The sequence below is a fragment of the Myxine glutinosa genome, chromosome 1 (assembly GCF_964187855.1).
Source record: "Myxine glutinosa chromosome 1, kmMyxGlut1.1, whole genome shotgun sequence".
In the NCBI taxonomy this organism is placed as follows: Eukaryota; Metazoa; Chordata; class Myxini; order Myxiniformes; family Myxinidae; genus Myxine; species Myxine glutinosa.
This window is the reverse complement of record NC_136261.1, coordinates 441,625,973-441,650,103: the sequence shown is the minus strand read 5'-3', so window position 1 is coordinate 441,650,103 and position 24,131 is coordinate 441,625,973. Positions and strand designations below refer to the sequence as shown.

General features: G+C 38.7%; 1 protein-coding gene across 3 annotated transcripts in view; it reads left to right on the top strand.

The window, feature by feature from the left end:
- The window catches only part of LOC137418230 (E3 ubiquitin/ISG15 ligase TRIM25-like), a 1,962,167-nt gene that overhangs the window by 1,673,330 nt on the left and 264,706 nt on the right, over nucleotides 1-24,131 (top strand). The gene's annotated exons all lie outside the window — the stretch shown is intronic.

Below are 24,131 nucleotides of genomic sequence, written 5' to 3'. Positions count from 1 at the left end.
TAACTTATTATTTCTATATATTTTAACACTTAAATCCATATGGAACATGATCAATTCCATTTTTTAAAATAAACCTCTTATCATCAAAGGCTCCTAATGCTTTCTTATTCACCTCTTCTGAATATAATTGATGTTTATAACTTCTTATTCCATTAATCTTTCGAAACTCTTATTTCTTTGTTGTTAAACAGTTATAATAATCCTTAAAGTTTATTGTTTCTTTAATAACATTTTCCATTACACCTTTTAACTTCTTATCAGTCTTTTCAACGTTATTCACAATGTATTTATAAGCATAAGCCTTAGACCTCAATCCCACAAATTCACTCATAATACTTCCTCCCAATTCATCCTTAAACTTTCCAATCACCTTTTTATTTTTAGAAGAGAACAACTCACTCTCTGGACTATAATTGCTTGTGTCATAGATATTAATGACCTTTTTCATGTCTGAATAAACATCATCAGAATTAATTTTCAAAATAAAACTATCTGTATCCATATAAAGTAGTTTAACATCATTTTGATATTTCTTCCTCAAGTTATTATAAAAGTAATCATACATTAATGACTTTGATAAATCAAGAATTGATGTTCCAATATAAATAGGTTTGTTCATTTTAATACTCTCTTTAATCAAATGGATCGCACAAACGTTCTCAGTAAAGACCTCAGCTCTAGTAAAACTCGGTCTATTAATTAATTTTGATGCTTGTTCCCAAGATGTTTTAGTCTGATATTTTGCCTTTTCCTCACATTCTCCATGGTCTTACCAAAGACCAAATTATTCATCAATTTATAAAAGTGTTTATCAAAATCTGTTTTTGACTCTGTTCTTCATTGTGTATTAAAATCAATCTACTCCTTTAGCCAATGACTTTGATTGAACATTAGAACCCTATGGATCTTCTCTACTCTGAGACCTTTTGATAAATATTGTCGCAAATTTCTTTGGTGTAGAACATAATTTTTCTTGTTATATAATGTAGTAAGTAATTTTTCTGTTGATTCACCTACATCAAACGATCGTTGATAATCACTCAACCATTCTTTCTTTGGACTTTCTTTCTCACAAGCAAATGGAAGATCTTTATGTTTGATATGAAGTTCTTCCGGATATTTTAAATCGCCCTCAAAATAATAACCAACCTTTGAATCATCCAATTCTTTTTGTGTAGAGATATATACATCTTCTAAAATCTTTTTGTAGTCTTTTTCCTTTACCCATCTTAGTTTACCATAAGGAAGAGCTTGAGACATTGCCCAGCCATACAAGTTGTTTGCGTCATAGTACATCAAGTAAGAACTCCTTTTCGTTGAATCATAATTTGGAAGATATTTGTTATTTGCTTTTGTGTATCTACTCGAGCAGACTTGTGAAATTCCACCTCTTTTTGCCTTTTCAATCATCAAAAGCATATCAACATCGGTTATCAAATCCAAACCTTGTTTTGTCATTTTCAACATCGCACTCCAAGCCAATCCAGATGCTGTGTAGTAGTGAGCAGGATCCGATCCAATCCATATCCAGTGCGACAAACAGATCTAAAGGTTTCAAATACATCGGCCAATAAAAGCACATCAGTTTTGCGATACAAATCGTGATACTCGCCAATATTCTTGATGTTATATTTTTCCCAAACATTTTTTGCGTGTACATAATCTTTATCAGATATATGACTGTTGTTTAATTTGTTATATAAATTTTCTTTTGAAGGAAGTTGTGTTTCATTGAATCTCTCAAATGAGTCCATATAGTCATAGGGGTAAATTCCCTTTTGTGTTAGTAAATCTTTATCTGAAAAATACTCTGAAAGACATGGAAACTCTTTTAGATTTTTAACCAATTTAGCCAATGGACTTGACATGAATTTAAATGTATCATGAAATCTGTTATGAGTAATAGGAGATGTGTAAATTATTTTTGTGAATGAAATGGATTTCTGATCTGTGTTAGGAATTGCTGAAATGTGTCCAGATGTCTTTGAAAGTTCATTAATAAATAGTAGCGTATCATAATGAGCGTTGTTATGAAGAAAGACAGAAATGAAATAGGGGAGATTATAATTGATATTACAACTTTGATGAGCTGGACCTCTATATTTACCCAGTGAGATGACAATGATCTCTAACCTTTCGACCTTCACCAATTTTTTCCACAAAAATATGACAAACATTGTTTTTCTAAATTCCCTTTTCTCTTCACTCGTCCAGGACATTGGTTTATTGGTTTCTCTCATTATCCTGGTTAATCGAACACAGTCTTTTTCTAGTCGTTTCACAAACTGCTCTGGGGCATTTGAGCCTCTATACTCCTCTAACTTGTTATATTTATCACCAACGGAAGATTTGATATAATAACAAAAACCGCAAGGAGTATGTTTTTGGGTATTTATTTGTGTATGATTCTTTTGGATCTGGAGGAGCAGTATCTATTTTTTCTAGAATACTTTCGAAATCAGCATATATTACAAATGGATGTTTGATCGTTTTCTTTTCATGTTTGAATGTGATATTTGAGCCTTCTTTAGGCATATTGATTACCGTTGATTTATGATCACCACAATAATTTGAATGTTTATCGAATCTTTCTTGTGAATTGAAGAAGTTAAGACAACACAAACAAATATATATTTTATTTGTTCTTTTACACACTTGTGGTTTTATTAATTTGGCAATATCTTTGATGTATGTATAATGTGAATTTTCGTCTGAATTAAAATATAGAAGATTAATATGAGTTTGTTTACAATATTGTCAGAAAGCTTTAAAACCTGGATGTTGTTGTTTCTGTTAGACCATAAACATTAACTGATAAATTATTCATCTTTTCAAATTTAGGAATATCATTTAAAGCCATAGGAAACTTTAGATCTTTCGTATTTAATGTATTCTCATATTTTTTATAATGAAATACTCTTTCATCATGAAAATGTGGAGGATGTAAGTGTGCTAGAATAGACCAGAGAAAACATTTATTGTCTTTATTTTTGATATTGATAACTGCTTTTCTATTTTTGATAACACTAGGTAAATCAATGTCAGAAGAAGCTTTTAGAGGATCTGATTTAAGAATATGAATGTCTATGAAAATATTTTTTCCTATATTGAATCCACTTCCTACGATTGAATTATCCACATCTTGCTCTTGTTTAATAAGTTCATCGTAGACTCCTGATGTTTTAAAATCTTGATATGAAGATATAAAGTGTGGTTCAGTTCTCATGTATGGTGTATCTATAACTCCTTCGTCCTTTGTCATTTCTAATTTTACTCCCATACAAAATTTAAGTGGTTTCATTACTTTAAGTGTTTTTTAAATCATCGTTTGAACAGCAGGTTTAACTATTTCTACAGCATCAACTATAGACTCTATTTCAGGAGGTTTGAAGTTAAATACTCTTATTTTACTATATCCTTTGAATGCACCATCAGAGTTTTTAGTTGTGATAAAATTTGATAAATGTAGATTTGTTTTAAGATGTATTTCGAAGCCTTTCTTGAGGATATTTTTATGACAGACAGAACAGTGTTTTGTTTCCTTCTGAATAGGAGCTGGTAGGTGAAGTAGATTAAATGTGTGTTTGTTAGTTTTAAGGTGTCTTTTGTATTGTTTATATTCTTGTTCACAAACGTAGCAATAAACCATAATTATATCGCAAAATTATACTTAAAGTAAAACACCTTTTTAGAGGCTTTAAAAAAAGATGAAACTGTGCTCCAAGTAAAACACTTATAGAAGAAAGTGCCTTTTTACAGGCTTTTTATATATGAAACAATACTTAAAGTAAAACACCTTTTTACAGGTATACTAAAAGTAAAGCGCTTTTTAATCACAAAATTCAACACTAAAATCATCATCATCAATACCATCACAAAATTCAACAATAAAATCATCATCAATAAAGCTACTCTCATAACTATCATTTGAACACAAACTATTGCTGTCATAACTATCTTCAGATCCTAGACTCTCAGTATCATATTCAGATCCTAGACTCTCAGTGTCATAGCTCTCAGAGTATTCACTGTCAATATCACTCATTTACATACCATTAAACTTCCATCAACATCTATATATTTTCTTTCATTAGAACTAATAACCACAATATTTTTTTACATTAAATGTTATTTTTAAATAATCTCTAATAATCAGGGTACGGAATGATAGTTCACCACTAATATTCATATTATTAATTTCACCCACAACTTTGGGTCTATTAAAGAATATACAAATGTTTCCTCTAGAATCGTTGATGGTCTTATCATTCATTTTCAAAGCTTCTTTATCAATGATCTTTTCAAGCTTTGAGTAAATTGCCAGTGTAGTAGTAGTAGTGGAAAACTTTTATCAAATTTACTTTAATAGAGTTATTATTTAACATAGCTTGTCCCAAAAATTTAATAAAAGGACACATGTTATTCTCCATTATGGGTTCAATCCAAAAATTTCAATATTTATCTTTGTTCAATTTAACATCTTTGACATATTTTTCTATATTGTCCACCAAAGCAGAGATTTATTGAAATTTGTCTTTTGTGCTTTGAAACATTGTATTTATTAGCTAAAAAAAACTTGAGTTTAGTTTAAGTAAAAATTTACTGTTTAAATATAATAGAAGGAGATTTCGAATTTCTAGACTCTCCATATGATAATTTAGAAATCTGCCACCATTATGATAGAATAGGGCTTAATAATGAGGGTTCATATAAACAATGTATTTTCTGTGATTTAATTTTAATTAATGGTTATAAAAAATATAAAAATATATATAACTCTTTTAAATTAGAACCAAAAATGAATTAATTTACAAGATTAATAAGAGAGATGATTGTTAAGTATTGTGATGATAACACACCATTTCTTTCAAGGGAAGAGACTATTTGTATTGAGGAAATGTATAAAGGTTTAATGTTATTTATTATTCAAAATAATTTTAATGGAAATGTTAATACAAGATACTATATAAATAAAATAATGAATTATTTTGAAATTAAACCTAAACTCAGGATAAAATATAGAGTTTCTAAAATAGCTCAAAAAATGTTAGATGACTTGTTTTCCAAATGTATAAATGAATGATTTTTTTACCCGTTTGGGAAAATAAGATAAAATTTAATAACCATAAAAATATTCCAAATTCATTGAGATGTCTAATAGTTGGTTCAAGCAGATGTGGAAAAACCTGTTTGCTTTTAAAGATGCTCCTTAGTCCTAATTTTTTTGATTATGATAATTTAATAATTTTTACGAAGTCAAGTTTTCAACCCGAGTTTCAACAACTCTCACAGGGTTTTAATGTGGGTCTTAAAAAGGAAGACATTATAGGTTTATTTAAACTTCAATACAAACTAAATGATTATAATATTGAAGATATAATACAATTATTTTGTGATACACAGAAATCAAAACCGAAACCAAAACCCATAACTTGTATTCTCAGTGATAATACGGATGATATACCTTCACCCAAGATTTAGATAAATCAAAAAAGAACCTCATTATCTTTGATGATTGTGTTAATGAGAGAAACCAAACAGTAATGGATAGCTACTATACAAGAGGGAGACATTCTTCTTGTAATTGTATTTATCTTAGTCAGTCATATTTTCAACTCCCTCGACGCTCAATAAGAAACAATGCCAATACTTTTATTTTATTTAAGTTAAATTCAATAGATGTAAATATTTTTTGGAGAGATAATTGCTCTACGTTATGTAGTAAAAAAGAATTTGAAAATTATATGAAACACACGATTGGAAAATATAAATATATTGTTGTGAAACAAGATGAGATACTAACTGATATTTTACACACATAAATGACAACTATTATTAATCTTGTGGGTAAATCTGCTTCAGGAAAGAACTTTCATAAATCTAAACTCTTGAATAGTAAAAATGAAAAGATTGTAAGTTTTTTTTAAAAACACCCTATGATTCGTTTTGTAGGTACTACAACCAGAGCAATGCGACCAGGAGAAGTAGAAGGGAAAGATTATTACTTCATTTCAATGGAGGAACATATGCGTTTGTGGAACGAAGGTCAAATATTTGAGGAGGTCTCTCTTGGTTCTACAAAATATTCACATTGTAAGAGTGAGTTAAATAAAGTAAAATCTAATGGTCTTGGTATTTTAGAAACTAATCCTGAAGGAATGAGACAAATTATTAAACATTTGTGTGGTGATGGAGTTGAGATTTTATCATTCGGTTTTGATATCGATGAGGAGACTCAACGCAAACGTATGAAAAGCAGAGATACAAGTATTAGTGAAGAAGAAATAACAACTCGTATTAATACCAATAAAGAATTTGATGAAATATTTAAAGAAAAGGAATTATTTCAACACATTTACTATAATAACAAAAAAAAGGAAAATTTTCCCATTGACCTTTACAATTCATTAAATGATATTTTTCAAAAAATAAATACAGAAAATGAATACCGAAGAAAGATTAAGAAAGTTTAAAGAACATCAAGAGTTGGTTTCAAAAGTTGTAAAGCAACAGGAAGAGATAAAGAAGAAACGGAGACAGAAACTAACTGGTGAAGAAGCCTTTGAAAGAAAACAAGTGAAATTTTTTAAACCACTTTTAAAATCTGAACAAACGATTTCACTTACAGTTCCCACAGTAGAATGTACTCCGAAAAAACTTCAAATGCTCAAAGATTTTAGTTAAATGACAGAGCAAGAACTTGGAGAATTAGAATATGATGATGAAGGATTATTTCGGAATCTTGAGGAGGTAAATCAACCACCTAATTATGTTGTGGAAGCTCTTCAAAACAATGAATATTCGGTGGGTTCAAAAACCAGAGCAGGTCTCATTCCAACAGAAGAACCAGCACAGTTCCATCTTGTGAAAGAAAAGTTATTGATATTTAATGATAAATTGGTGTTCTTCAGTTCTGCTCAACCAAATGTTGAATTAATTCCAAGCTTAATGTTTCTTCTAACAAACTCCGGATTCAGCGGTTCAAAATATTTTGAGGAACCACTTGATATGGAAAGAGAGGAAGATAGAGAGTATATTGAGTTGCTAAACGCACTTGATTATGGAGTTTCTGTTGCTGGTAAAAGTAAGAAGAATGAGAAGGAGAAACATATTATTGATGCTTTAAGTAAGCTTGGTTCTGGTGTTAGCTTTCTTCCAAATGACCCATCACAATTAGTTAATAGGCTATTATTGTTGTTAGGTAGTAAGAAGGCTGGAAACAACAATTGTTTTTATGAAACATCCGCAATTTTAGACCAGGTGATGAATATGAAAATAATTAATAAATGTCAATACAAAGATATTTTATTCGATATTAAATAAGATGAGAAGCACAATTCTTCGTTTTAATTTCACAACGAGTGATTACACAGCATTATTCCCTTACCCACTACAACTTGACCCCACAAAAGAATATGAGGCATCTTTATTGTCGATGGAAACTTATAATACCTTGTTTAATATCACAGAGAAAAACAGCAAGTTTAGTTACAATCCAGGAAGTGGACATAAAACTATAACCGTTTCACCCAGAGCTTACGAGATTTCTCAAATATCTTCTGAAGTCTCTCGCCTTATGAAAGAACAAGGTGATGAACCAAAAAATATTGTAATATATATTCAAAAACACACTTCAAAATCAACTATTAAACTTAAAAATAATTATAAAGTTGATTTCACGATTGAAAAATCGTTTAGAGAGCTATTGGGTTTCTCTTCCAAAAAGATTGAAACTAACGGGACGTTTTACAGTGATAAAGTTATTCAAATATCCTCTGGTATAAATTCAGTATAAATTCATTGTGATTTGATTGATGGTGCTTATAACGATGGAATAAGAACAAATACAATATTTTCATTCAGCGCATACTCAACCCCGATTGGTTATAAATTTAATATGGAACCAAATTTTTTTGTCTATTTACCTGTGTCAGGAAAACCCATATACAGAGTAAATTTTAGGATAACCGATCAAGATAATCGTATGATCTCCTTTAATGAAGAAATTATATCCATCAGAATTCACCTACATGAGGTTTTTCAAAAAATAAATAATGGTTATTGTGAGAAAACACGAGTTGGGAAAATATAAAATAATTACAGGGGATGGGATGTTCCTTTCACCATACTATAAGGGTGAAGGTATGTTTCTTGGTAGAGGATAGGATAACCGATCCTAGGATAGGATAACCGATTGAGATCTCACGAGATCTTGATCAGGGCGGTCACGGATTTTCGAAGCTGTTCCACGATCTTCACGCACGCTCGAAGCTAAGTCATTGTCACATTTGTATTCTTGTCTAAACTGTTTATCTTACGTGTGTGTACCTTTTAAGTGTCCCTCGGAAGTTTTATCGGGGTTATTCTTTCATACCTGTAAAAAATATTCGAGTATCTCGTGCCGCTCGCGGCCACGCGGCCTAGTTGTTGAAGCTTCCGACCTGGAGGCTTGGTTTCTCTCCGGGCATCCAAAGTGGTTATTTTTTCATTCGTGTGTTTGTCAAATTTCAACTCGTTACTTTATCGTCCATGCTTTATTGTTTGTTTATAGTTAGTTTTGGTTTGAATTTCCTGTAAATCGTAATTAATTAATCCTGTTCTGCACCTTGTGTGTGGCCTTGTACCTCTATCGGTGTTTGTTAACTTAAGTCCCCTACATCGTGTTTTGCTTGGCTCTCAGTTTTTCCATTCTTCTCCGAACGTAATACTAAGTCCCCTACATGTCTAACGTTTTAAATCCCCACCCCACTCCACCACCCCCCCCCCCCCCCCAAAAAAAAAAAAAAAAAAAAAAAAAAAAAAACATTTATTTTTCCTTTCTCCACGTGTGCCGTTGTCTCATCCTGTACTTTCTGTCCAGGTGTATCGCGGTGCTTTTCGCCCCGCCCCCATTATATCCTTGCCATCCACCTTTTGCCCTGTTCACGTGACTCGTGGTGATCCCTCTTGGCCCTCCCCCCGTTGGTATTTTGTGCAGATAAGATTGTTCACGGTTCTGTTTAAATATTATTTTAAATATGTTTAACCTTTCCCCTTCAGTGGTTTATTCAGTGGTATATAACAACACGCTGTTTTTCTTCCTATTTAAAAGGCTTTTCTCAATTTCCTCTCCAACTCATTCCACGTCAAAAAAAAGAAATTAAATATCTTATACGTCTCCCTCACTACATGGTCTAAATTCACATTCATTCCATCCCTCCTCCATCGTTCTGAATCGGATTGCTAACTTGAAAATCACAACAAACCCAATTTGTTATCAATGTTCGTCTTTCATTAATCATCCACTTTCTAAACTCCCCTCTTGCCCCTCCCCTCCAAATCCCCCACCCTTGCACCTACACTCCTAAACTCCCCCCTTTCCCCTCCACTCTTAAACTCCCCCCTTGCCCCTCCACTCCTGAACTCCCCCACTGCCCTTCCCCTCCAAAAGTCCCCCCTTGCCCCTCCCCTCCAAATCCCCCCCTTGCCCCTCCAATCCTGAACTCCCCCCTTGCCCTTCCCCTCATAAACTCCTCCCTTGCCCCTCCCCTCCAAACCCCCCCCTTGCCCCTACACTCGTAAACTCCCCCCTTGCCCCTCCACTACTAGACTCCCCCCTTGCCCCTCCCCTCCTAAACTCCCCCCTTGCCCCTCGCCTCCTAAACTCCCGCCTCACTCCTCCCCTTCAAAACTCCCCCCCAACTCCTCCCATTCAAATCTCCCCCCATACCATTCCTCTCAAATTCTCCCTCCTCCCCCCTCCTCAAAGTTGCCTCCTCCTCACCTCGTCTCCCTTCTATCTCATGCCTCCACCCCCCCCCCAACCTTCTACTGTCCCATGCCCCCCCTCAAACAACCCCTCACTCTGCCTCATCCCTTCACCACCAAACCTTTCATCCTCCTCATCCTTCCCTTTCTTGGAACTCTTCTGTAATCTCTGACACACTATCAACTGCTCTGCCTACCTCCCCCTCTCATCCTTCATCTTACCCTACTCCTCCCCACCCCTGTCCTGTACCCGATGCTACCCCTCTCTCTTCTTTAACGGTATGGACCTCAAACATCCGGGGCCTTCGCTCAAACCTGACTGATCTCTCCATACAGGTTGCTTCTGACAATCCAGACTTGATCTGCTTAACAGAGACTTTCCTCCTTCAAGATGTCTCTGATTCCTCAATATCTCTTCCTGGTTACTCCCTCTTCCGGTATGATAGACCTGAGCCTCGTCCTGGTGGTGGGGTGGCTATCTTTATCAAAAACTCTCTTCCTCACTCTCCTTGCACTGCCCTCTCTCCTCCTCACCCCCAGGAGTACCTCTGGCTACGACTTCCTCTCCGCTCCCACCTTTTGTTCATATGTGTTCTGTACCGTCCCCCAAACAGTGATGACTCAATTTACATTTCACTCTCTGACAACATGGACCAACTTCTATCCACTCATCCCAACTCTCTCTTCCTCATATGTGGTGACTTCAACTGTCATCATGCCACCTGGTTGGGTGTGGGTTCCTCTCTCACCAGTCATGGCACCTAGGCAAAGGACTTCTGTGACTCACTGGGATTGACACAATCTGTCAATTTCCTGACCCGGATCTCAGACAATGGAGTTTCTTCTCTTCTAGACTTGGTTATGACAAACTTCCCTGCTAATGTCTGCTGCTCTTCTTCTGCTCCAATCGGTTCTTCTGATCATGTGCTTGTCAAAGTGAACATCTCTCTGGCCATTCTCAGAGAGCCTCCTCAGCGTCGAAGAGTCTGGCATTTCACTCAGGCCGACTGGGACGGGCTTCAAGCAGCCATCAATCGTCTGGATTGGTCTCCCATCTCCACTGCCTCTGACATCAATTCTTCCTGGGAATTCTTCCAAAGCAAACTGATCTCTCTCATGCACAGATTTATCCCATCTCGTCTTCAGTTGTCTTACCCTTCCTCCCGTCCATGGTACACCGAATCTTGTGGTGAGGCAGTTGCCCTGAAACAACTTGCCTTTGCCTCTTGGAAGGCTAATCCAACTGAAGGCAATCTCAGTTCCTTCCACCAAGCTCGGAACAAGTGTGTGTCTACCCTCAGGAGTGCCAGGAAGCACTATCTCTCCTCACTCAACAACGAACTCTCAAACCTGTCTCCTTCCTCCAAATCCTGGTGGCGTCTGGTCAAATCCGTTTCTGGTGTTTGTTCCCCCTCCATCCCCTCCCTTACCTCAAATGGCCACACAGTTGACATCGCACGTGACAAAGCCGAATGCATCAACTCTGTGTTTGCCTCAAAATCTTTAGTCCCAAACCCATCTCTCTCTGTTCCCACCTTTCCCAGTCGAACCCAACTGCTCCTGGGCTCTGTGTCCTTCTCTCCTGACAAGGTGGAGGAGTTTTTGTCAAACCTCGACTCTGATTCTGCAACTGGACCAGACGGCATCAGCCCACGGGTCCTAAAATCATGCTCTGCCGCTCTATCTCACCCTCTCTCTGTTCTTTTCACCCTCTCTTTTGCTCAAGGTCATCTGCCAGCATCCTGGAAATCAGCAAACATTACCGCTTTACACAAAAGGGTGCAAAAACAGATCCTTTTAACTACAGACCAATCAGCCTGCTCCCAATTATCAGCAAAGTCATGGAATCCATCATTGCTTCAGATATGAAATCTTTCCTCTTCTCCAATGGCTTGATCTCTGATCATCAATTTGGATTCAGACCAGGTCACTCTACTCTGGACATGCTGCTTCTCCTGTCTCAACAATGGATGGAGGTCCTCAATGCCAAACAGGAAATCAGAGCTGTCTCCCTTGACATATCACGTGCCATCGATACGGTCTGGCACCCAGCTCTGCTCACCAAACTCTACTCCTATGGTATCCATCGAAATCTCCATGCATGGCTTGCGGACTTCCTCTCTGGTCGTAGTCAATGTGTGGCCCTGAATGGATTTCTCTCATCTCCCCTTCCTGTTCAGGCTGGAGTTCCCCAAGGCAGTGTGCTGGGCCCTGTGCTTTTTCTGGTCTTTATCAATGATCTCTCCGACTCTCTGGAAAATCCTCTCTATCTCTTTGCTGATGACTCCACTCTCTGCCGCTCCATTCCTCTTCCCTCAGAACGGCAGTCTGCAGCCTCCTCACTCTCTGAAGACCTGGACAAAATCACAGACTGGTCAAACAAGTGGAACATGTCTTTCAATCCTGACAAATCTCACACTCTTACTATGTTTCTCCGAAAAGATCGACTGGACAACCCTCCCATCTACTTTCTCAACAATCCTCTCCAAGAAGTTCTGTCGCTCAAGCTTTTGGGTCTCACTATCTGCCATGATCTTTCTTGGGAAAACCACATTTCCAAGCTGGCCTGCAAAGCCAGTCGCCGACTGGGCATCCTCCGTCATGCGAAGTCCTTCCTCGGCACACCTGAGCTCCTCACCACATACAAGGCTTTCATCCGCAGCTCAATGGAATACTGTTCTCCCCTATGGGCTGGTGCTCCTGCCTCACACCTGGCTTGGCTTCACGCTGTTGAAACCAAAGCTTTCAGAATCATTGGAATCTCCCGCGATGAAGCTATCTCTGAGGGCCTTTCACTCACTCACCGCAGGCAGGTAGGTGGTCTTTCTGTCTTCTACCGACTCCTCTCCAGCCTTGCTCCCCCAGCTTTCTCTGTGCTCTGTCCCCCAAATATTCCTACAGGTCGCACAAGATCTGCCAGCAAGCCTCTGATGGTTAAACTGCCGAAATCTCGGCTCTCTGCTCACCTTCACTCCTTCATTCCTCTTTTCTCCCGCCTCTGGAACAAACTCCCACACTCCCTTCAATCCCACTCCTCCCTCCAGGTGTTTAAAACAGCTGTTCACCACCATCTCTTATCTTCCCCCATCCAAAACTTTGATCTTTTCTACCCCCACTAATTCACCCCAGATCCACCTTGTTTGTAATTCCAACTTCTTTCCTGGTAGTCCTGGCAGTGTCCATATGTTTTATGCCTCTCCCACCCCCTTTCCCATTGCCTCCCCCCCTAAGCCCTCTCCCTCCCACAGATATCTCGATGTCTCCATGTCTCTCGGTTCCTGCTCTCAAATGTTGTGTTTGTGTCCTTCCCCCTCTCTCCCCATCTTGTCTACCGCTCCCGATGTTATTTGTTTGATGTGTCGGTTTGTCGGTTATGTGTCGGTTTGTCGGTTTGTCTTTCTGTGTGATAAATGTTCGCTCTTTCACGAGCCTCGATCTTGTATACAAAAAAAAAAAAAAAAAAAAAGCAAGAAAACAAACAAACAAACAACCAGAGTGAAAACTGTGTTCAGGTCGTTTATGCTCCTATGGTTGGCAGCGAATGCCCCGGAAGCAGTGACGAAAAGAGAGTGGCAGTCATATGTGTGGAAAAATTGCATGCTCAGTCAGGGTTGCCTAGATAGCTCAGATGGCAGAGCACTGGTGTGGGTTTCCAGAGGACCTGGGTTTGATTCCTGGTCCAGGCATGGAATTATCCCACATATGTCAATTAATATGTATGTATGTATATATATATATATGTATATATATATATATATATATATATATATATATATATATATATATATATATATATATATATATATATATATGTATATATATATATATATATGTATATATATATATATATATATATATATATATATATATATATATATTCTATATATATATATATACATATATATATATATATATATATATATATACATATATATATATATATGTTGGAACCCATCTGTGGATCGGTCCCATCGGCCGATGGGTCTGACCCATCTGTGGATGCACGAGAAATGACAATGCAGACCCATCAGCCGATGGGTCTGCGCCATCTGCGGATGTGTTGTTCACCTTGAAGGAATGTGTATGCATCAATGGTGGATGAGTATGTTTATTTGAACCTAAAAATAAGCAATTGATGTCATAAATGTTTATAAAGCAGTCCGTGACATGCGGTTTGTCGATAACCGTTTGTCGATAAGATAAAAATAAGATAATATTTTTAGGTTCAAATAAACATACTCATCCACCATTGATGCATACACATTCCTTCAAGGTGAACAACACATCCGCAGATGGCGCAGACCCATCGGCCGATGGGACCGATCCACAGATGGGTTCCAACAAATATACTCCTAATCTTAAAACGGAAGAGATGTTAAATAGAAGACTTAACTCAAAGAAACCGCTAAATGTATCATACCTTAAAAGAAGATGTCAACATGTTAAACTGGCACACACACTACCAACACTTGGAATTTGGGTGTTCTTCAAGGAAAGACACGATACCTCTGGCTCATTTTTTTAAAACCAGATGGAGAGGAGGGTACTGATAAGAATAATGTGCTGAGTGATAATGCTTAGGTGAAACAACTTCGGGTTTCTCTTGATGGCACATTTTATCCACGAGATAGATTGGAAATTGATTGGGAAAAATATGATTATGCGGAAGCCTAATGCGGAAGTCTTACCAAAAGGTGTGTGAAAGCAATGGTAATAATGATCCTATTTTGGAGATGGTTGCGTTTCAAAAACTTGATACAATCTATGCAATTGACCTGAGTTCTCAAAAGGAAACTATAAAGTCTAATAGAGTGGATACTTCTCTATACATTGAAAGAGGAGAGAATGAAGAAGTTGATGCTTATTGTTTGCTTTTGGAGGAAACAGAATTACAGATTAATACAGATAATGGTGTTATGATTGATATCACATAGGTTTTTTCTCATAAATAAATGAGGAGGAAAGAACTGGTATATGCTAATCAAATCTATCTTAATAAATTAACATCTTGTATTCAAAATCAAAAGCCTTGTATTATTATTGTTAATACAATTCAAAGAAAAGAAGCTGTAAGAATTGATGTTTTACTCACACACACACAAGTAAAAACACTAAATGATGCTGGTTCACTTAAAATTAAAATGACCAAACCTATGTTGAAGAAATATTCAACAAGGGAAACGAGTGGAGGATTTCTCCGGTTTCTAATTCCTTTATTTGCTGGTTTAAGTGCGGCGGGAGCATTGACTGGTGGTATTTCAGCAGCGGTAAAAACTGCTAACGAAAGGAAGGCACAACTAAAAGCTCAAAAAGAATTGGAAAGACATAACAAGGAGTTGGAGAAACAAATTAGTGGAAGTGGTGTAATTGTAGATTTTGCTCAAAAACATGAAAGTCTACCTGATAAAGCTAGATTGTTAGTTGGAGATATGCTTTCCTCTATCGCTCAAGCGGGTGTTAAACTAACTAAACGGGGTAATGGATTGTATCTTTCTCATAAATAAATGGATAAATGGTTTAAACAATTTGGAAAGAATACAACGTCAAATATGAAACTCGCTAAGTATAGTAAAAAACTAAAAATTGATAATGTGGTTATTTGTATGAGAGATGAATTAACAAAGTTGTCCAAGAATACAAAGAATATTATTATGAATTTAGACACACGGAATGGTTCTCATTGGGTTTGTATACGTAATAGTCAGGATAAATATTATTTTGATAGTTATGGTATGCCACCGCCTTTTGAAGTAATACAATTCTTACAGAAAGGTGTTTGTCAAACATTTCAAGTTCAAGAAATGAATTTTAAATGTTGTGGTCAATTTATGTTTACATGTATTATTTCAACTCAACAATAATGAAAATTTTACCTTCTCAAGGTAAAATCGTCCACATTCTCATTAAGACAGGTTTTTTTTTGGTTTTTTTTTTGTATACTGAATCGAGGCTCGTGAAAGAGCTAACATTTATTTCACAAACAAATCAACCAGACAAACAAAACACACAAAAAGAGGGAGCGGAAGACAAGATGGGGAGAGAAGGGGAAGCACACAACCACAACATTTGAGAGCAGGGAGAAGTGTGGGATGGAGAGGGCTTGGGGGCAGGAGGCATGGGAGGGGGAGGGCGGGGGGGAGAGGTATAAAACACAAGGGGACCGAAATTAGCGGGGGTAGAAAAGATCAAGGTTTTGGATGGGGGAGGATAAGAGATGGTGGTGAACAGCTGTTTTAAAGACCTGGAGGGTGCAGTTGGATTGAAGAGAGTGAGGGAGTTTGTTCCAGAGGCGGGAGAAAAGAGGAATGAAGGAGTGAAGGTGAGCAGAAAGTCTTGATTTTGGCAGTTTAACCAGAAGAGGGTTGCAGGCAGATCTTGTGCGACCTGTAGGAATATTTGGGGGACAGAGCCCAGAGAGGGCTGGGGGGGCAAGGCCAGAGAGGAGTCGGTAGAAGACGGAAAGACCACCAACCTGCCTGCGGTGAGTGAGTGAAAGGCCCTTGGAGTTAGCTTCATCGCGGGAGATTCCAATGATTCTGAACACTTTGGTTTCAACAGCGTGAAGACGGGCTAGGTGTGAGGCAGGAGCACCAGACCAGAGGGGAGAGCAGTATTCCATAGAGCTGCGGATGAAAGCCTTGTATGTGGTGAGGAGCTCAGGTGTGCCAAGGAAGGACTTCGCACGACGGAGGATGCCCAGTCGGCGACTGGCTTTGGAGGCCAGATTTGAAATGTGGTTTTCCCAGGAAAGATCATGGCAAATAGTGAGACCCAAAAGCTTGAGTGACAGAACTTCTTGGAGAGGATTATTCAGAAAGTGGATGGGAGGGTTTTCCAGTCGGTCTTTTCGGAGAGACATCGTAAGAGTGTGAGATTTATCAGGATTGAAAGACATGTTCCATTTGTTTGCCCAGTCTGTGATTTTGTCCAGGTTACCACTGCCATTCGTCTCCCTCAGTCACAAGGGTAATGGTAATGGCGGCGCCTGCACGTGGCGGACGAGACCAACTCAGGAACTTAGCATCAGTTTTGTCTCATTTCGCTTCTTGGTCTTTTGTTCTGTTTCGTCTCATCATTGTGATCTCTGGTCCGAGCCTGCAGACACAGAGCATCGTTCCGGGCCTGTGGATACAGAGCATCGATCTTGCCTGCGGACACAGAGCATCGATCCGGGCTTGCAGACATGGAGCATCGATCTGGGTCTGCGGACACGGAGCATCGATCCGGGCCTGCGGACACGGAGCATCGATCTGGGTCTGCGGACACGGAGCATCGATCCGGCCCTGCGGACACGGAGTATCGATCCGGGCCTGCGGACACGGAGCATCGATCCGGCTCTGCGGACATGGAGCATCGATCCAGCCCTGCGGACACAGAGCATCGATCCGGGCCTACGGACACAGAACATCGATCGGGGCCTGCAGATACAGAGTGTCGACTTGGCTTGTTGTTCTTCATTGCACATCTTTAGTACCCCTGAGTTTGAGGGTTTCGTCCCCATTATGGCTACCTCTGCCATGACTCATTTAAACAAGCAGATGCAGGTGATCATAAGACCAGGACACCGACGATCTCAGGTAATGGATCCTAGGACATTTAGACATTTGAAAGTTTTGAGTGTAAAAGAAAAGCATCAAATACAACGAACGCTCTTCTAACATTCCGACTTTGCTCCTCTGAAATATAAGATCCATCAATAACAAATTTGATTCAGTGCCCATTGTAGGTCAGAACCTTAAGGTGGATATATTACCTCTCACACAAACTTGGCTTGAGGAAAATACACCTGCAGAACTGTTTACTCTCCATTGTTTAAAAAAAAAAATTCTGAACCTTGGATTGGAAGACCTGGTGCAGGTGTGGCACTATTGCCTGTTGTAGGTGTAGCACTGTATGCAAGACACCACTTGAAACCACGTGTTTTGCCGGTAAATAAACCTGGTAACATTAACATCGAAACGTTATGGGTTATCATGCGACCATCAAGGTTACCTTGTGAAGTACCTTGTCTTACTATATGTGTGTTGTATTACCCTCCTACAGGTGGTAACACTGATGACTGTGTAAATCATTTCATTTCAACAATATTGATTTGTTACTGATACAATATCCAGGAGCTGGAGTTTCCATAGTCGGGATTTTAATGATCTGGACTTTACACTTCTTCGTGTAAACGACCGGTTTAAACAAGTAGTTGCACAACCTCCGAGAGGGATTAATATCCGGGATAAAATTGTCCCAAATTACCCCCATTTGTATTCTAATATCCAGATTCTACCCCCATGGGAATGAGTGATCACAATCGTGTTCTTTGGATACCTTAGACTGGGCCCCGCAGTGTAATGTGGTAAGAAAAATACAATACGTCACCTGAAAGACAGTGGTTTGTGGAGTTTAGGTAGATGGATAACGCAATTCGCAGGGGCGCACGTATTTAAATCAATCGATCCAGGTACAAAATGTGATATTTTATGTGAAATAGTCAAAGAACAACTTGATCAACATTTATCAACACAAGTTATCCGTTTTCATAAGACTGATAAACCATGGATAACTTCCCAAGTTAAGTCCATCATAAAACAAAGACAGTATTCATGGTATCAAGGTAACACAGCTCTTTGGCGTTACCTAATAAATAACACTATAAGATCTATTTTTCAAGGTAAGAAAGGTTATCATGATACCAGGTACACAAACTAAAATCTGATAACCCTGCAGGTTTGTATATACAGATTTAAACATTTATTCAAGGTGCACAGGCCCCAGCATCTATATCGATACCAGGTATTTATTCTGATGATCCACAACAATACAAAAACACAGGTAACACAATCAACGAACATTATATTGCTTGAGCAGATCATTTACCCAGAATTGTTCGAACAAAACTACCTGCATACCTCCCCTCCCTGTTAAGATCTCGTCGTGTCCAACCCCAACAGGTGTATAATCCATTATGTAAACTTGAATTACAAAAGCAAGCATTTCTGGAGATCTACCTGTGGGAGTAATCCGTGAATTTGCTTATGAATTAAGTTTTCCCTCGACTGATGTTTTAAATGCATCATTTGAACAAGAGAAACTTCCGGATTGTTGGGAGTACGCAAAAGTGACGCCATTCCAAAGTCACCAGCACTGACTTTGCAGGAACTGAGACCAATAGCACCGACGAGATACTTCGCAAAAGTTGCAGAATCATTTATTGCAAAATGGCTCCTCGAGGACATTGAAAAAAAAATTGATCCCAATCAGTACGGTAATCAGAGAAAGCTATCAACTTGTCATTATCCAATAGGAATGCTTCATCAGCTATATGAAAATGATGATAATCCAAAATCAATATCCACCGAAGTTCTTACAGATTTTTCAAAAGCTTCGATCGAATTGATCATAATGTTCTGGTTTGTAAATTGATTCATCTTGGAGTACGTCCATGTATTATCTCCTGGTTTATTAGCATTTTGGAAATTCCGTCTTCAGTGCGTGAAATATAAGGGAACAACATCAGATATGAAAAATAGTCCGACCGGAGTAGCACAGGGTACAAAGTTAGGTCATATTTAGTTTTTGGTCATGATCCATGATGCATGTGGGAAAGGTCCCATCCCGTATTTTAAACATGTGGATGATCTTACCCTTGTTGAAAGTTGTAAAGAGACTCAACAGTCACAGATGCAGAAATCCTTACTTCCTTTTCAGAATTGGACGTCTGATAATAACATGAAACTGAATGTGTTAAAATGTTACATGATGATAGTTTCCTTCACAAAGCAGCGAGTGCAACACCTAACACTTTATGAACTAGATGGTATTCATGGAATACTTACCCTGCGCAGTCAACTTGGTGTGAGCCACCTCTTCTGTTTTTGAACATTTTTTTCCTTTGATCCAATATGGCTGCCAGACCACGTGAGCGATGACATTATAAATTTATATTCTCGAATATCATTGTTGCATAGATCATGCCCAATACATTTCAAACTGATCAGACTAAGCGTTGTCCCTGTCGAATTATGACGTCATAATTATGGCACCGATGACATCATTAACATATCTTATTCCCCAAGGGGAGTACTTGACAATGTCTTGATACTTGATACAAGGAGCCATCTTTCAATTTTTTCCATGGAACGGTTTTGGAGATATAGAGGGGGCAACTTTTTTCGATTTTTTCCAAGATGGCGTCTGTACCACGTGACCTATGACGTTATAATTATCATTCAAAAAATATATATATACAGCAAGAGTCGCACATATTCTGAAAATTTAGTGTCAATCGGACCAACGGTTGCCGAGAAAATGATTTTTTTTTAATGCAGACACGGCACACACTTTACTTTACTGAAATGCAGACACAAATCTACGCAACTGAATGTTTAACTCCGCTTTTCGCTTCGCGAGCGCAGGGTAATAACACTCAGTTACCCAGTGTGCAACCAAAGTGCTTGGTGTGCAATGCAGGGAAACCTGAAATGGGATGGATGCTCACATGGGAGAAAAGCTTTAAAATGTAATAGAAAGTTGTACATTTTACGTAATGTTAAATCGTACTATTTACCCATCTGTAACCTTGTGACAATTTATATTTGATCGATAAGACCAGTGTTGGAGTATTGTGTACCTGTTTTCAATGCAGCTTTAACTAAAGCACAGGTGAACAATTTAGAACTGGTTCAAAAATGAGCGTGTAAAATAATGTTCGGACAACGTTACACATCTTACTGTGTAAACGTTACACATCTCCCTTTGGAAACAAGTAAATTACAAACCCTGGAGGAACGACGATATAAGTTGTGTAAAGACTTTGCACTCGCTATTGAAACCCATAATTTGCGTACAAAGTGGTTACCTGCTATGAGAGCTATACCTTTTAATCTCAGAAAGCCAAAGCACTCACAGTACAAATGCAGAACAAAAATATTTCAAACAAGCACATTGACATTTTTAATTGGTTTCTTAATAGTTGTACACCGCTCCTAGTGTAGCAGCATAGCAAACCTGTTGTGCATTTTGTGATACAAGCACCAAATTTGGCACAAATGTACATTAATATGTTGCGAACATTTTCAGATATTGGGCCACTTGAAATTCTCTCTTTATGTCCGCCATATTGGATTTCAAAATGGCCGCCACTTGAAATCTACATTTGCTATTATCTCTGGACGTAATGCAGCTATTGACTTGATTCTGGTATCTAAATGTATGTTTTTGGGGGCAAGGAATCCAATGGTACCAATTTCAACTTAATATTATCTATCACAGTCTGTTATATAATTTTATTTGGAAATTATCTAGGCAAATATTGGATTCAACACAATACTTTGAAAAGAATGTCTTAGTTCTGTAAATGTCTTAGGTATAATACTGACATGCTACATGGTCTAGTATTTGAGGCTAGGTGTACTGGTATCTGAGGCTAGGTATATACCGGTACTGAAGATACGTGTACATAAACAGTGTCATGTTAACAAGTTCAGCATTGCCACAAGTACATGTATGTTGTTGACTCATCGTCATGTGCAGTCCCCTTCACACACACAGAGGGCTGTGCACTGAAGGGCAGCCTTTTTGCACTTGCAGCGCCTCACACACCCTTTCTTGCACTTGCAAGAAACCAGCTCAATGCAGCTGTGAGCTGCCTCAGTTAGCCTGGTCCAGTAAGGTGTGTACTGTCCTTCTCCAGTCCTTGACCAACCCCAGTTGGTTGGTGGAGGGAGCTCTGGTGCTGGCAGCAGTATCTGACCCCACACATGTCCACCTTGATACACTGCCCTCTTGACATGTTCCTCCAGAGCTGCCTTCGTTGGAGGGATGAGCTGCACATTGTTCTTCCTTGCGAAGAGTTTCCTCCTGGCCTTGTCAATGTCTGTGCATTTGCTGGTTCGATCATACAACAGGATCACGAACCTCTCGATGATGCGCATTGCATCGTCTGGTATGTCACGAGGTGCAGAGGACAGCAGCAGCAGCGCCTCAGTGAGTTCTGGCAGTACCGTCCAGACTGCCCACGCAGTGTTCTTGCCATGTCTATGAAAACTAGACACAGTGTCGCATCCAGTTAGAGCGTGGAACATTGGCAGTGCACGAGCCTTCTCTCGTCCCAATCCAGCTGCTATTTCGTGTGCTGCTAGGTATCGGAAACTCTGGCCTGTTCCGAATGCCAGCCACAGTTTGTCTTCTGGTTGCAACTCCTGTGCCAGGGACACTGCCAGCACCACAACATCGGTGTCTACAGTCCGGATGAGTATTGCATGGTGTCCATGCGGGACTGCGTGAGATGCATGCAGCAACATCCGACTGTCAGCCTCTTCATGGTTACATGGAGCGAGTGAGGTCAGATCTGGCAGTAGTGGCTTGCTGAGCACTGCCTCTCCATCAGTAATGACGAGTTGCTTGTCCTCCTGGTCAAACCATTCCATGAGAGCTGCTGAGAGGAACCTGAACAGCTCGGTCTTGTTGCTGTCCACTCGTAGGAAGTTCTGCCAGTTTCCTGGTATGGCTGCGGCAGCCACCACACGTCTCCGCACACCTTGTCCCCGCTTTGCACGTGTACTACCTTTCAGTGAATCAGCAAGGTAAGTATCCCAGACCAGATCCAGGCGTGACACTGTTTGCAGCTTCGTGGACATATATGGGATGAAGATCTGTTGTGCATACTCTTCAAAGGTCTTTGATGCAGCCAGCTTCAGCATCTGGACGATGGCTGCTCCATCAAGCACAACACAGGTCGTGACAGGAGTCTCTGTCTTTGCGTCGGAGACTTCTTCCAAGCATGTGAGGAGATCACTCTTGGTACCAGTGCAGAGGCTTCCACCATCAGACAATGCAGGAGGACATGCCTGATTCTCGTGACAAAATAACTCCTCAAGGTTTCCATCACTCGTCTGGCAGCCAATGTACAGGCGTGCGAAGAGTTCACGGTCATTGTTGATGGAGGCGAGCTGTTGCTGACCTTTGCTCTGGCTTCTTGGAGTGGAAGTGCTGAACACCTTCAGCTTGTTACGAGGAATGGGTGCGTCCACTGCCAATTCTTACAATATTTACACAACCAAGATTTAAATATAAATCAGTCTAAACTCTTATTAGGTTGGACAGTACATTTTCCAGACATACCCCGTTCTGTTAATTACAGCCTTCGTGTTAAATTCAGAACATGTCAAAACTGTCAGTGTGGAATACACACTTCACTCAAAATACTACTTTATATAAAACATTTCTAATTTAAAGCCTTATAGTAAGAATTTCAGATAAACCCCAAAAAAGTAAGACCAGGTTGGCTATTAGACAACCTGCCTCTGTCGTGCCCACCAGACAAGTGGTTTTAGCCAGCACACATGTGTATCAGGTAAGCTTGTGCTGAGTACATCATACCTGAACAACTCAGTGAGGCAGAACACAGCAGTGCACACCAGGGTGACCCCTTCAGTGCATAAACCAATTAACCTGTCCACTGCAGGGCATATAGAAATGAAGTTATTTTCTGCATATAATAATAATATAAGTTCAGTTCTATATAACAATTTCTGTTATCACCACTACCACTACAACTACCACTACTACAAGCTTTGTCTGGAATTTTGTGGACTAACAGACAAACAGACATACAGACAAGCTGGGATCAAAACATTACCTCCTTCCACCATTGAGTGTAGAGGTAAACATCATGGAAATTATATCATGCCCTAGATTTAATTCATGCTTACCCGTGTATTTGCTTCACTGGTTCACAAGGTCTTTTGCATACATGTAATTCAGACTCTCGTCTTCATTGCTGACCACACAATGTTGTCTAGCTGAGCCCAGATTGTATGTAATTAACTCATTTATGTGGAGTCACAAGGTGATTTAAACACAGCCAGACACAAAGAACACAGTTGATGTGGGTCAACACACATGCAGCCTCTCTACTCTTTTATTTGGGTCAGGGCTGTGATTAAAGACATGTAGTGGAGTCATGTTTGTAAACATTGTTAAAGACATGCTACAGTGCATTGTTAAGGAAACAAGACAGATGGAAGCCTATACAAGAAATTTCTGTACTCTAGAAACACAAAAGATGGCTTAAAGGGTCTAGGAAAAGGGGATTATGCATGTTTGGTATTTATTGACAATATGAATGTAATGTTACATAAAATATGCATATGAAAAACACAAATGAATGGGTCACTTTGTTTCCTAATGGGATATGAATTTATATTTTAGACTGCCAGTATATATGAGCTTGTCTGAGTTGTTACTAGTGATTTAGTATAGTTTATTTATTTTATTTATATTTACAGAACTAAGACATTCTTTTCAAAGTATTGTGTTGAATCCAATATTTGCCTAGATAATTTCCAAATAAAATTATATAACAGACTGTGATAGATAATATTAAGTTGAAA